The sequence below is a fragment of the Artemia sp. Qi Xiang Cuo genome, chromosome 1, assembly GCF_049724085.1.
Source record: "Artemia sp. Qi Xiang Cuo chromosome 1, ASM4972408v1, whole genome shotgun sequence".
Taxonomy (NCBI): Eukaryota; Metazoa; Arthropoda; class Branchiopoda; order Anostraca; family Artemiidae; genus Artemia; species Artemia sp. Qi Xiang Cuo.
In genome coordinates this window covers 7202838-7216964 of record NC_142794.1, presented here as the reverse complement: position 1 = coordinate 7216964, position 14127 = coordinate 7202838, and the positions used below count along the sequence as shown (strand labels likewise).

Below are 14127 nucleotides of genomic sequence, written 5' to 3'. Positions count from 1 at the left end.
AAAATAGAGTCAGATCAAAACAAAAGTACATCATTAGAACTACCTTGTCTGAAACCCTACTAGATAAATAATGAATGTCGTCATAGCTTTATATTAGATCTATGACGGGAATAGAAAAACACGAAATTATGTTGTGGTTTCTGAAGACTTCATGAAATAACATCATTGCGCCATGACGTCATCATGAAATAAAATCATTACGCCGTGACGTCATAATTACTACTTCAGAACTACAAAGATGAAAATGGTCTCATTCGTGAATTACATAATGGTTAGAACAAAGCAAGCTGCACGCAAGTTAAAAAAAACAGTACTACACAGACAACAGAGATAGTATCTTGAAAAGAGAAAAGCAAAGGTATTCAACCCACCAGGCGTATCGAGAAGGAAAAATTAAGAGAGCAAAAAAAACCCAGCAAGATGTGTTATCAAAATGATGAAGATTATAGACATGCAAAAATTGAGACAGCCAAACATAAGTTCAAGGAGAGTTATCACAATGATGAAGATTACCGCATCAAATATAAGAAAAATCAAAAGCAAAGGTATTCAACCGTCCAGGTGTATCGAGAAGTAAAAATTGAGACAGCCAAACAAAAGATCAAGGAGCGTTATCAAAATGATAAACTTTATAGAGAAGCAACAATTGAGCAGGCAAGACAAAAGAGCAAGGAACGGTATGATAATGATGAAGATTACCGAAACAAACATAAGAAAAAAGTTGCTACCAGAATAATGGGTAGATACTGGGGTGACAAAAGCTATAATGAAAAAATTAAATTCTCTGCGAGGTTGTACCGAAGAACGCATAAGGACAAAGGGAAAAATTACATTCAGAAATACAAGAAGATGGCAAAAATGCAGGCTGATCTTTGTAAATTGAGAAACATTTTACTCATGTTTTACCAGGATCACGAAAAGTATTGAAAATTACAGATTAAAATTCTCTTTGAAAGAGCGGATGCTGTTGAAACGTCGGCTAGAAATGCTTTGGCAAAGCTTCATAGTAATATCCAAAAGAAATGTTGTCAGTTTAATGAAAAGCTTCCAAGGTATGGACTGGCAACTGCGGAACAGTTTATAGATGCAATGGAAAATGTTCGACAACACAGTGAATATACAGATTTACAATAAAGAACGACACCTTGCCCATGTTAACAGTAACACAAATAGGGATTAGGTAATTTCCCTCAGTATCATGGCTGTAGAGATGGCTGAAACCTAATTACAATAAAAGACGATCATTGGAATAACAAACAATTGCATACATTGAAATTAGCTAGCTACTTGATTGTTTGAAACTCGTCTCTTACTATTTCAAGGAAGAAAAAGCCGTAGGCTTTTTCCTGTGTGTAATCAGTTTATTATCATAGACAGCGCGCTAGCACTGCCTGAGTAAAGTTACAGTAAAGAACGATCTCTCGCCAATAGTAACTGATATATGGTGGTTCCAGTTACAGTAAAGAAAAAACTTCCTGCCAATGGTATCTAAAATAATATTATAATCCGGGTTGCAGCGGTAGCTAGCAACTTAGTAAGAGACGATCACGTCCAATGTTAAGATCCGGGTTGCAGCGGTAGCTAGCAACCTAGTAAGAGACGATCACGTCCAATTTTAAGATTATAATAAAGATCGAACTCTTCCCTATACTAACTTGCATACGCAACTTCACTATAGTGAAGATTACAGTATTTATATTATACATCATTATAAATTATAAAAGGTTCGAATGTTCGAAGATTATAGAGTTAAAAATTTTCCCACAACGTGAATGGAACCCGAGCCTGTTAAGTGAAAGTTAACTATCCTAGCCACTAGACTATATGGAACCATAAAGAAGTATGATTTAAGAGCCATATGCATATTATTATTTCACCATACCAATTATAATAAGGCCAAAACAAAATCGTCGACTTGCAACCTTACTTTTGACACATTAGTTAAATCTTCATCAGGCTTAAAAAATGTTTTGCTAGTTTTACATGAAAGAACGAACCTTAACCCATAGTAGCAGAAATAAGAATATCTAGGTTGCAGCGGTAGCTAGCAACCTATTACATACAGTAAAGAACGACCTCTTGCCTATACTAAATTTTTATAGACCACTTACGTATAGTATAGTCTAGTACAGTTATATTTAAGGTCAATATATGAAGATTTTCCATTAAAAGACGATCATTGGAATAAAAAACAATTACATACATTGGATTTAGTTCACTACTTGATTATTTGAGGCTAGTCTCTTACTATTTCAAAGAAGAAAAAGCCGTAGGCTTTTTCCTGTTTGTAATAATCCGGGTTGCAGCGGTAGCTAGCAACCTAGTAAGAGACGATCACGCCCTAGAGTAAATACTAATGTAACCTATAACTCCTGAAAAAAGATTCAGATTAAAACAAAAAGTACATTATTAGAGCTGCCTTGTCCAAAACTTCTATATAGCAAACTTACCTTCCTATGGCTTGAAGAACATCCGGGTTGCAGCGGTAGCTAGCAACCTAGTAAGAGACGATCACGTCCAATGTTAATCCGGGTTGCAGTGGTAGCTAGCAACCTAGTAAGAGACGATCACGTCCAATGTTAAGAAATATAAAAACCCATAGTTCCTAAAAAAAGGAGTCAGATCAAATTCAAAAGTACACCTTTAGAACCGCCTTGTCCGAAACCCCTGTATAGAAAACTTTCAGTCCCTTGGCTTGAACAGCAAGGGAAATATATTGGCTTGAAAATTACAATAAAGAACAAACTTTCTGCCCATAGTGAAAAAAATAAGATTATAATTAATATTAAATTATATTAAAAGACGATCACTGGAATAGCAAACCATAGCATATATTGGACTTAGTTATCTACTTGATTGTTTGAGGTTCGTCTCTTACTATTTCAAAAAAGAAAAGCCATAGGCTTTTACCTGTTTGTTAATATCATTACCAATAATTTGATCAGTATACATAGACCACCTTAGTGGCCTGAAAAAGAGGAAAAATAATTTCTGAGAAAAACTGTCAAACAGTATGTGGTAACAATCAGTACAGAATCCATAATATTAATATGTTTATATTAAAAGACGATCATTAAAACAGTTAAACATTGTATATTTTGGACTTAGTTACCAGCCTGATTCTTTGAGGATCGTCTCTTACTAATCCAAAGAAGAAAAATCCGTAGGCTTGTTCCTGTTTGTAATCATACATAGTAAAGAATGATAAGACGTCTATGGTTTCATAAACATGTTAATAAAGAACGAACAGAAATTGGAAAATTTTTCATCAACAGATGAGTAATAGACGGTGAAAAGGTTACCCTTTTACCGTTACTAGGAAAGGGTCGTCCAATTTTAGTTTGGTGTTTTTATTTTAAGGTTTGATTTTTATATTTTTATCAGTTTTATTCTGCACTAAGGACGGTCAAGCGGAGGTCTTGACCGAAATATTTGCATAATTTTTCAATTTTTTCACTGGCTGTTAATTGTCCTCGTTTCTTTCTTTCTTCACGATTTCTTATTTATTAATAGCAGAGACTCTTGAGAATCTCCCCCCCCTCAATGTTGGCCAAAATTACAATCTTTTGGAAAATAAAACGAAAGTTGACTTAATTGTCCTTTACTTTTTATTTGACACCTCTAGCAAAAAAACAAAACAATGTGTTATCCTGACCATATTAGGGATGGATATATATGTAACTTTGTGAGATGAAACATTTGCAACTTTGTACAAAATGTATGTTCAAAATGTACATGTATGTTCTTTGTACAAAATGTAGGGTGCAGAGGGAAGAAACACGCAGTAACTCCTTAGGTTTAAAAAAGACAGCAGGGTGGATCAGCATAACATAACATTCATCAGCATGACATTCATATATTACAGTGTAACAAACTTCTATGTGCTTTTTATTTAATTTTTTTCGCACTGTGTAGAATCTCTACTCATAAAAAATTGTAAGTGAGCTCATTCGATGGGAAACAAAAGGTTCCAGCACCATATCCCCCTTTTCGCATGGGCCCTCCTGTAGCACTAAAATTGATAAAAACAGATTTTTCTTACTTTTAATAAAATCCTATTTCTTTCTCTACATTTTTTTTTACTCGATATGCAGCGCTCATTGAATTAGTCCCAGTAATGCCTCCTATATAAAAATAAATGCCAACTCAAATGATTGTCTGGAAAAAATCAAATCTGTCGGTCCGCCTCTGTCTAGAATTAAATATTACTTACTAGACACAAACACAAACTATAGTTCAGCCTCCGCATTTCGTGGATACATGACGAAAAACAACTTACAGAAAACAGGAGCACCGATAAATTACTGGTTGTGCAATCCGCGGAACCAATCGACTTGATGCAGTGCTTAGTAAAGTGATTCCCCACCTAAAAGGATTTTCTTGGCTTCCAGCCTACAGACCTACTATATGAAAACAAAAGAATGAATGGTACCCACCAGATGATCTAATTTCACATATTAGACTTCAAATGCCTAAACAGCTTACCCTTTTTATATTCTAGACAACTCTAAAAAGGCTGTTCCATTCTTGCTACTTCCCAGTTTATAAGAGAAATGTAAACTTAAAATTACTATATGCGTAAAAGAGTTATGTTAAAGGACCTTCACTGTTGAGACATCTTGAAACATCTTGCAAAATAGACATGCGGATTTTATGTAATTTTTTTCTTCTATTACATCTTTTGAGGTATTACGTTTAATTTGATTACGAACCAGCTAGCTTTTTTGTTACACCAGAAATTTTTTTTTGCCTAACCTATGTCGTCTCATGTCATATCCTGGTCAGCGGGGTACGACAAGTACTCATAGGAGCATGGGTAACTAATAAGACTGAAAATTGACGTTAATTTCAAAACAATTACCATGCCCTATACCATCTGGCATTTATTTTTTTTAAAGATATAATACAGCAGAGTAGTGAAGTAGTAAGTTACAAATCTCAAGTTTGCCGAAGAAACACAATATAAAAGTAGGAAAATAACATAAAAAGAAGCAAAGGGTAGATGGTGCTGGCAGTTTTTCTCGATGTCTATACCAGATTACCTATACTTCTACCCTTAGAACTTATTTCTTTCCCTTATAGCAATGAGAGATAAATTAGAATTAACAAGCAAGGAAATATCTGTTATCATAGACCTTAGGTCACATCTAAATGAAATCCCTCCAAAGTCGTATGATGCTAATGAAGATCAAAATGACGAAATTATCATTAATAGATTCCACCCAGATAAATATTCCATTGTTTCCTGTAACAAAGAGGTGATGAAACAAACTTGTATTTTTCAAAAGTTCAGTTACCTTGGGGATAACATAATTAAGAGTTCATCTGACCTGGAGAACATGAAGTTGAATACTAATGAATGCGAACTAAAGGTCAAGTCAATCAAGATAAGCGGTCATGAACTGACTACACATAAGGGTGTATGCAAATTCGCCTGGAATGATATTTTCAAAAAAGGAAAAAAATATAAATATCCACATGTTTGCAAAAGTTTTAATATTGGAGGTGAGTGTAAGGTCTATGACTGCCAGCTAGTACACCAGAAAGTTTGTTTTAAGTTTGAAAGGGGTCGTTGTTTTGGTTGTGACAGGATTCATTTGAATCAAGGCTATGGCGCATTCAAAAAACTTTTTAATAATACTAAAAAGAGTTCTCATCAACTGTCAAACCCTCTCCTGTGTATTATCACTATGAGTATTGATCAGCCAAAAAACGAAGTTTGCCATACCAGCCCACTGTTCCCACCAGTCCTCAAAAGCAACATGAATCCAAATTATCAACAGCACCGAATAAACCCATTCAGAAGACCTCCATGTTACGTTCCAGCTCCCTCCCATTTAAATCGCCAAATCAGTCCATCTCCTCAGTCCCGTTATTTACATCAAATGAACCCAAGAACTCACAACAAGTCTACAATAACAAATCAAGAAACCCTGGTTTGATACATTGCTGGTCCTCCTACACATTTCCCAGAATCCTTCTAGCAAATGTAAGGTCACTGGTAAATAAAATGGATGAACTTTAAAGTAGTCTTGACAAAAACCAGATAGATTTTGCTTGCCTTACCGAAACATGGTCTGCAACTGAAGACTTTTGTTCCATTCCAAATTATGTTTCCCATTTTAAGCCCAGGATAGATAAAGATGGTATCCCTCTATCTCATGGTGGAGGAGTAGCTTTTTTTGTCGGTCTACCCCTCCTAATCGGGTTCTTTCATTTTCCGAAATAGTGAACAACTCCAAAACCGAAGTTCTATGGCTCTGGATCAAACCCAGAAACCTCACAAAAGAAGTATCTTGTATGATTTTTTGTATTATTAATTACCCTCCTAGTAGTGGATTAAAGGAGGAGCTGATGGAATATTTGTAGTATTGAAATGATTGAATTCACTGCAACTATACTTATGCCACAACTACATTAGGTGGTAATTTTAATTAGCCAGACCAAAAGTGGATTAGCTCTGCTCTTAGGCTCGATCAAGTGGTCAATTCACCTACCCGTGATGATAAAATCCTAGACTTAATTTTTTACCAACATTAAAGATTACTTCTGTGTCCCCAAAGTGGTCCCTCTATTAGGCAAAGGATCATCTTTGCATCTTTTGGACTCCCTTATTTTTTTTTCCACCTAAGCAATTTATCAGTTACTCTTATAGACCCATTACTGACAAGAAGGTCGCCCATTCCAAGGTAAAACTTAGTTCCAAATCTTGGGCTAATATCATATTTCTTACCAATGGTAATGTAATGATTTCTAAGTTTTCAGTGGAACTTTTCCAGTTATATTGTGACACCTTTCCAGTGAAAAATGTTACTCACAAGTCTAATTGCAAACCGTGGATAAATAAAAAAAATTTGTACCTAATAAATGAACGAGATAAACTCTTTAAGGAAGGATTTTTCCAAGAATCTCGAAAGCTTAGAAACATCGTTGGTTTCGAAATCCGTAAAGCAAGAAAGGAGCATGGTGCGTACGTGCTCAATGAGCTATTGTATTCGGACCCTAAGAAATTCAACAAAAGTGTCCAAGATCTCATGGGAAAGGTCTCTTCAAAATTTTTCTTACTGGACAGTAATGGTGACCCAGTGGGTGCGGATGTCATAAATGATCATTTTCCTTCAATTTGTAAAATTCACCCACCACTCTAACATTTGCCAACCAATATTGTAGTGAGGGACATCCCTGTGATTAAAATACATCAGACCCAAATTAAACTCGAAACTCGTGACACAAAGAAGTCAGTATATCCAGGTAATATTCCTGCCAAATTTATTGGAGACTGTGTCTAGTATTTAAGTGTACCTCTAACTGCTATTTTTAATCAATATTTTGTAGATCGTAGTTTTCCAGTGTGTTTTAAACGAGCTATAATATCTCCTATACCAAAAACTAAGCCCCTAAAAGTTCCCTCTGACTTAAGACCAATATCAAAAACCCCCATTTTCTCTAAAATCTTTGAAAGTTTTATTTACCATTTCCTTTTGGATGATATTCATGATAAAATCAACCCAAATCAGTTTGGCTTTAGGCCGAATCATAGCACCACTTATTGCTTAATTTATATACTTGATACTATTTTCAAACATCTTGAGTTGAATAGTTCCTACGTTGAGGCTGTTTTTGCTGATATTAGCAAAGCCTACGACAATTTGGATCATCAGACAGTTATAGATAATGCAAGAACCTTAGGTGCTAGAGATTTGGTTTTACGTATGTTAGCTAGCTTTTTGTCTGGCCGTGAGCAATGTGTAGTCCTCCCTAACGGGAATTCATCAGGTTTTTCCTCGATTTCATGTGGAACACCTCAAGGGACTAAGTTAGGTCCTTTAGCATTTTTAATAGTTTTTAATAATGTTTTACCAAGTTTTGACAACTCTTTTAAATTTGCGGATGATTTGACATTACTGAATCTTTGTCAAACATCTAATACTTTGAATATTAGACTGGATTCACTAATTAACAATTTAAAGAATGATCTTGACAATGTTAGACTCAACTTAAGCATACCCAAAAGCAGTTTCATGTTATTTTCTTTTTTAAAAATATACCTCCTATCAATAATTACCTTTGCATACCAGATTTAAATACTGTTAAACTGCTTGGTGTGCAGTTGGACAACGACCTTAAATGGAACTCCCACATTTCCCACTTATTTAAGTCAGGTTGTTTTCTCCTTAAATCTTTCTCTCTTCTCAAACGTTTCTCTATATCAATCCAAAACCTTAAAATAATTTATTGTTCTTATATAAGACCCTGTCTGGAATATGCTTGCCCTGTCTGACACCCTGGGTTGACCAAAGACCAATGTTCTAAAATTGAAAGAATTCAAAAAAGAGCAATAAAAATTATTCTGGGGACGGCCTATACTACATACAATGAAGGTTTGGCTAGACTTGAACTTATTACATTGGAATCACGACGTCACATCCTTACCATGAACTTTGGTCTCAAGGGCCTTAATTCTGACTATCATCGACGTTTTCTCCCTCCCTTTAAAGAAAATCTCCCAACCCTTCCTAATACAAGGCTCATTGCTCTTAGAGCTCCAAATATCCAACTGGACCTGTATCCCCAAATGTTGACCATGAGGTACAAAAACTCTTTTGTCCCCTATTTTGTCTCCTATTTTAATAATTGATATAAGTTTTGTTTTATGTTTATCCCCTGACATCTGTTTTATTATTGATTCAATTTTTTGTCTTATGTTTATAACATAACATTTGTTTTGTTATGGTAATTCTGACGTGCTTTTGCTAGCTTTTGTGCTATTTTAGCCAATAAATCATATTCTATTCTATTCTATTAGAACCTCAAGCCACAAGAAATATTCACAAAATGAAAGAAAATGTATGGGGCTTGTAACTCTCTAAGAAAATCAAAATAATGTCTTTTTCAAATCATTCGCTTAGAAGATTGGAAGCTGTAACATATGTGATGTGCATTCCTGGGATCATCTTAAAAAATATTCATTCAATTTTGTTTTGCCAAAACGTAACGGAAAATTTCATCGGGCAAGAACTTGAAAAAAATTACCTGGTTACAAGAGGCAGAGGAGGGAAAAAAACAGAAGTTACAATAGATTACCGAGTAAAAAACTCAATACGAGCATAAATTAACATGAATAGGGCTGACCCCATGCCTTCTCAAAACCAAAACATAGTTTGCACTTCAGTGAAAATAAAATACGTTTAAAATGTTTTCACTTTTTTTACTTCAATAAATAAAAACATCAAAACCTTATGTAATAGATATTAGCATATGTATGCTAAACTGACAATTCAGTCATTTTTTTTCTTTCTTTTTTTCAGTTAAGTGCAAATTGTATTCCTGTTTTTGCGAAGGCCTGAGGTCAGCCCTACTCATGTTAATTTTTGCTTGTTTTGAGTTTGGCTCGGTTATTTATTGTAATTTCTGTTCGTTTTGAGTTCCATTTATTTATTGGTGGTGACTTGTGGTAGTTTTATGCTTGGAAGGTTATTTAAATCTGTCAAATTATATAAACTTTGACTTTTCACTTTTCAGTTTACAATTCCCCATCTTCAAAACAAAAGAAAAGAAGATAGGCGGTATATGATGGAAAGGATTTTGTACATGCAGCTTAGATTGGCTCATATAATTTTTTAAATTCAAAAATAATTTAAGAAATTTAGGCTACAATATTCAGCTGTATCCTTTAGTTTTGATCATTTGTAAATTCTAAGAATAAGAAACACACTTTCATTATGGGCACAAAATAGATAAGTAAATGTTAAGTCCGAATACAAGTCTCCATCAAAGACTGTCTAAGATAATTTTCATTGAATCCCCGTTATTCATATGTCTTTAAATTTTTGCAAATTCTCTTATTGATGGAAAAAAAGACAAAAAGAACCAAAAAAGGTCCGGAAAAAACTATTTTTGATTACAGGACTTGACGAGAATTAAAATTAAAATCAAGTAGTTTTGGACATCAAGCCATAAGCTAAATGTCGAAAAAGCCAAGACAGATAGTCCGAGTGAGTGAAATGGCATGTCTGGCATAAGCCCTTTTTATGATTATATAAAAATGATGTCATTACATTTGCTGATAGATAAGTCTATCTATCATCCGTCCATACGTCATTCCTGATGTTCAAATCACCATAAGGTAATACATATACTATTAATACTACCAGTGCAGTTATTGTAACTAATAACGCTGAGGGTATTAAGGTGAAACTTTTTGGAATTTTTAGGGGGAGTTAAACTAAACAAAAAAACTATATACATGCAGGTTTTCAAAAGGGCATATATGCAATAACATAGGTAGCGCCGCTCTATAATAGCTAGAAATATTATTGAAACCTTTGAAGGAGCTAATTCAATTCAAAATTAAAAGTTCTAGTGACCTTTATAAGAGTAAAAAAAGATTAGAGGGCAATCGACCCTTTTCCAAAGCCCAGTCATTTTCCAAACACGTCCAATCGAAATTTTGACACAGCTATTTTGTTTAGAATAGTACAAAAGTACAGCAACTATGTTTCTAGGAACACTGGGTATGTCAACCCCCCCCCCCCCCCAATTATGCAATTAATCTAGTATGCTTTAAAACTAAATGATACTTTAAAACTAAATCAAAAGGCACTGTTTGTATGGTTTCAAAGAAGAAAGCTTGGCAATATATCGAGAACGACTGGGGGTATTAATTTGAAACTGTCGGGGATACTACTAGTACTAATTCTGCTCTTACAATTTAAATAAATCAAAGGAGTGCAAGTGTATCCAGATTGTCAAAGATAGAATTTTTTGGGTCTATTTTATTTTTTAAACTTTTTCAAGAAAGTTTTTTTCTTCAGGTCGATTTGAGGAGGTATAAACTGAAATTAAAAATACTGTTTGTCAGAATTAAAAATTGTTAAAAAGGTTTCTCCAACATACAAATAGCAAGTCAAAATTTGGACTCTTATAGAAAAAGAAAACTAAAAGATATAAAATGTGTGGGGGTTTTTTCAAGAAAAGACTATATAAACAGCAAAAACACAGAAATTAACTTTTAAAACCTTTTTCCGCAAAACAAGTGTTTAAAAGAAAAGTAAAGAACTCCACTAAGCCAAAATGACCAGAAATAAAGTAAAAAAAAAAAAATAAATAAAATCAAATAATCCACCAAGCGCAAAACTACAACAAATCATCGTCAATAAATAAATGAAACTCAAAACAAAGAGAAGTCATGATATATGTGATAGAAGTCATGATATATAACCGTGTAAAACTCAATACGAGCAAAAATTAGCACAAATAGGGCTGACCCCATGCCTTCTCAAAACCACAACATAGTTTGTACTTTACTGAAAATAAAACACGTTTAAAATGTTTTCACTTTTTTTACTTTAATAAATACAAAAATTTGAAAATTTATGGAATAAATATCAGCATATGTATACCAAACTGACAATCCACGGTCATCTTTCCTTTTTTTTAGTTAAGTGCAAATTGTATTCTTGTTCTTGTAAAGGCCTGAGGTCAGCCCTACTCATGTTAATTTTTGCTGGTTTTGAGTTTGACTCGTTTATTTATTGTAACTTCTATTCGTTTTGAGTTCCATTTATTTATTGATAGTGATTTGTGGTGGTTTTATGCTTGCAAGGTTATTTGACTTTATGTCAAATTATATAAACTTTGACTCTTCACTTTTCTTTAAAATACTTGTTTTGTGGAAAAAAAATATTTTTCTTATTAAAAACTAAAAAGATACCTGTTTTTATTCTCCAAATGTACAGGACCCTTTGGATAAATCTTAAATTTCCCTTCCTCAACGTGTGCAGATATTCACTTTTGAGTGCCTATCTAATAATTATTTAGCAATCAATATTTTTTATGAAAAATTAATTATTTTTAATTAAAAATAGTCTTAAACTCTGAACTTGCACTTAGTATAGTATATTCTGTGCTAAGGTTTTCGGAAAAGAAAACTACGATATCCAGAAGTTGGGTATTCTTGACCGGTCTTGGTTGTAGAAACCATGGCTGCCATCTACTTTAGAGCAAACCATTGCCCGTAGAAGGTTTTTTTTTTTTTAAGACAACCTACAAATACATTTCCCAAGCAATTTCTTTCTTTTTTTTAAAGGGTGACCGTATTGAACAAGGTATTGTAGAATACCAGAAAAAGGTATTTCAATTCATTTTGAATGGAAAATCTAGATACATTTTTAGGTAGCGAAATAGATCACGCCACAGCAGTGCCCTTTTGTCCTATAAACGTCACTTTTGGGGCAAAGAGACAAAAATAATAAAAAATACATATCCTAAGACAAGCAATCGATTTGTTATGATCTAAAACCCTTCACTGGAGGCTTATAGTTCCCCATCTTCAAAACAAAAGAAAAGAAGATAGGCGGTATATGAGACTTTATCCTGAATTAGCTAATAATCCAGGAACATCTACTCCAAGTGGTACTACCTTAAAGGATCATGATACAGAAGAAATAGCAAAGATCATAAAGATAAACATAGTAGAAACTGGTGAAAAAATTCAAAGGAGGGTGTTAAAATAAAGTAAGAATCATGAAAAAGAAAGAATACAAAAAAATAGACATAAAAAAAGCTGGTAAGTTAGATCTATAGGATGGTTTGCTAAACCCAATATATTTAACAAACTTTCAGAAACGACCCTAGAGGCTAAGTTTATGCCGCAAATGAATGTTAACCTTTTGTAGCCATTTAAAACAAAATTGAAAGTACATACAGACAGGTCCTATAGGAAAGTTGATCCAGAAATAGCCAATAATAAGAGGACGTTCTGTTACAAAACTGAATAAAAGGGCCGGTAAAAAAAAAAAACTGAAAAGAATCGGTATGACAGAAAATAATATAAGACAGATCACAGAAAATGAGGGACTCATAAAAGCTTAATTTTGTTGTCTTATTAGCTGAGATGTCACTTTTTTTGTTGTAAAAATATCACTGCCAGGGGACTTTAAGACTTACCTTCTTTTCCTCTCGACCAAATTCAAAAGTAAATTTACTTGGCGTATGGGCATTACATCAATTCCATATGTGTTATCCTTTTACTTCGTCATGATTGTTTTGCCCAACAGCTGTTTTAGCGCAAGCTCCCTGTAAGTAAAAGTTATCACACTAAAATACGAATGGGGGGGGGGGAAACATAACACTCTAGAAAAACAAATTCTAACTTGTTTATAAGGCAGTATACCACCATTGGATGTACTCAAAGCTCTATTCTAAATACAAATAAACAGGATTATATTTTTCATAACACTGAACCCCTTTCCTTTCGTTTCCCCTTGAGACAATGAAATCTAGCTTCGATAGAAACATGAAATAGGAAAGATAATTTTGGTTTTAACTGGGAAATATAATTTGTAAACCAAATTGATCTGCCATAAAAGAAACAAATTTTAAATAAACAAATACCAAAAAAGATGTTTATGAAAAAAAAGATGAAAAAAGCGAATATTAAACGAGCACCAAAAAAATGGCAAAAAGAATACTAGAAAGAAAAGAAAAAAATAGACACAAAAGGAGGAAAAACATTTCAACGCTATAAGAGAAATGTGAGGAATATAAGATCGAAATATAAGATCAGAAAGACCTAGGTGTGATTTGTATTGCATTCTAAAAACTTGTTTCCTACAAAGACACAGCTACCCATTGAATGAAATTGAATATGGTTGACATTGAATGAAATTAGATACGGTTTTTGTATGTGTGGAGTTGATAGCTAGAGTTTTTTAAGTGTTATAGGACTTAATACGATAAAGGACTAAAGAACTTTGCACGCACTCAGCATTCATTCCAAACGGATACAATCATAGCCAGCAGTGACTGAGATTATTCTGATTACTTTTTGCATTTTAGATTTGGATTGATGAACCGATCATAAGGGGATAGCCAAGCTCACGTTGGCCTGCCTATTCAAAGTAAAGTGTCACTTTTTTTTTGCTGTTTTTTTTTTCTTTATAATATATTTCAATGGTTCACAAAGTATGCTATTATTCTAGCAAAATTCAAAAGTTATCCACCATGGCTATGCCAAGTGTTGGACATAAATAAGGCCAAGTAAAACAAAATATCCTATATTATATTTTGTTACGGAAGCCATGAAATCGTGACAATAACAGCCTCACAGCTTTCGGCCTTTGTTAG

The 14127-nt window shown here is 33.7% G+C and overlaps 1 protein-coding gene across 1 annotated transcript in view; it reads left to right on the top strand.

Annotated features, from left to right (window-relative positions):
- Positions 1 to 13882, top strand: part of LOC148955972 (uncharacterized) — a 325370-nt gene extending 311488 nt beyond the window's left edge. The window contains exon 5 of the mRNA XM_089093393.1: positions 13840 to 13882. The gene's annotated coding sequence lies outside the window, so the exon portion shown is untranslated. The remainder of the gene's footprint in view (positions 1 to 13839) is intronic.
- The last annotated feature ends 245 nt before the right edge of the window (positions 13883 to 14127 follow it).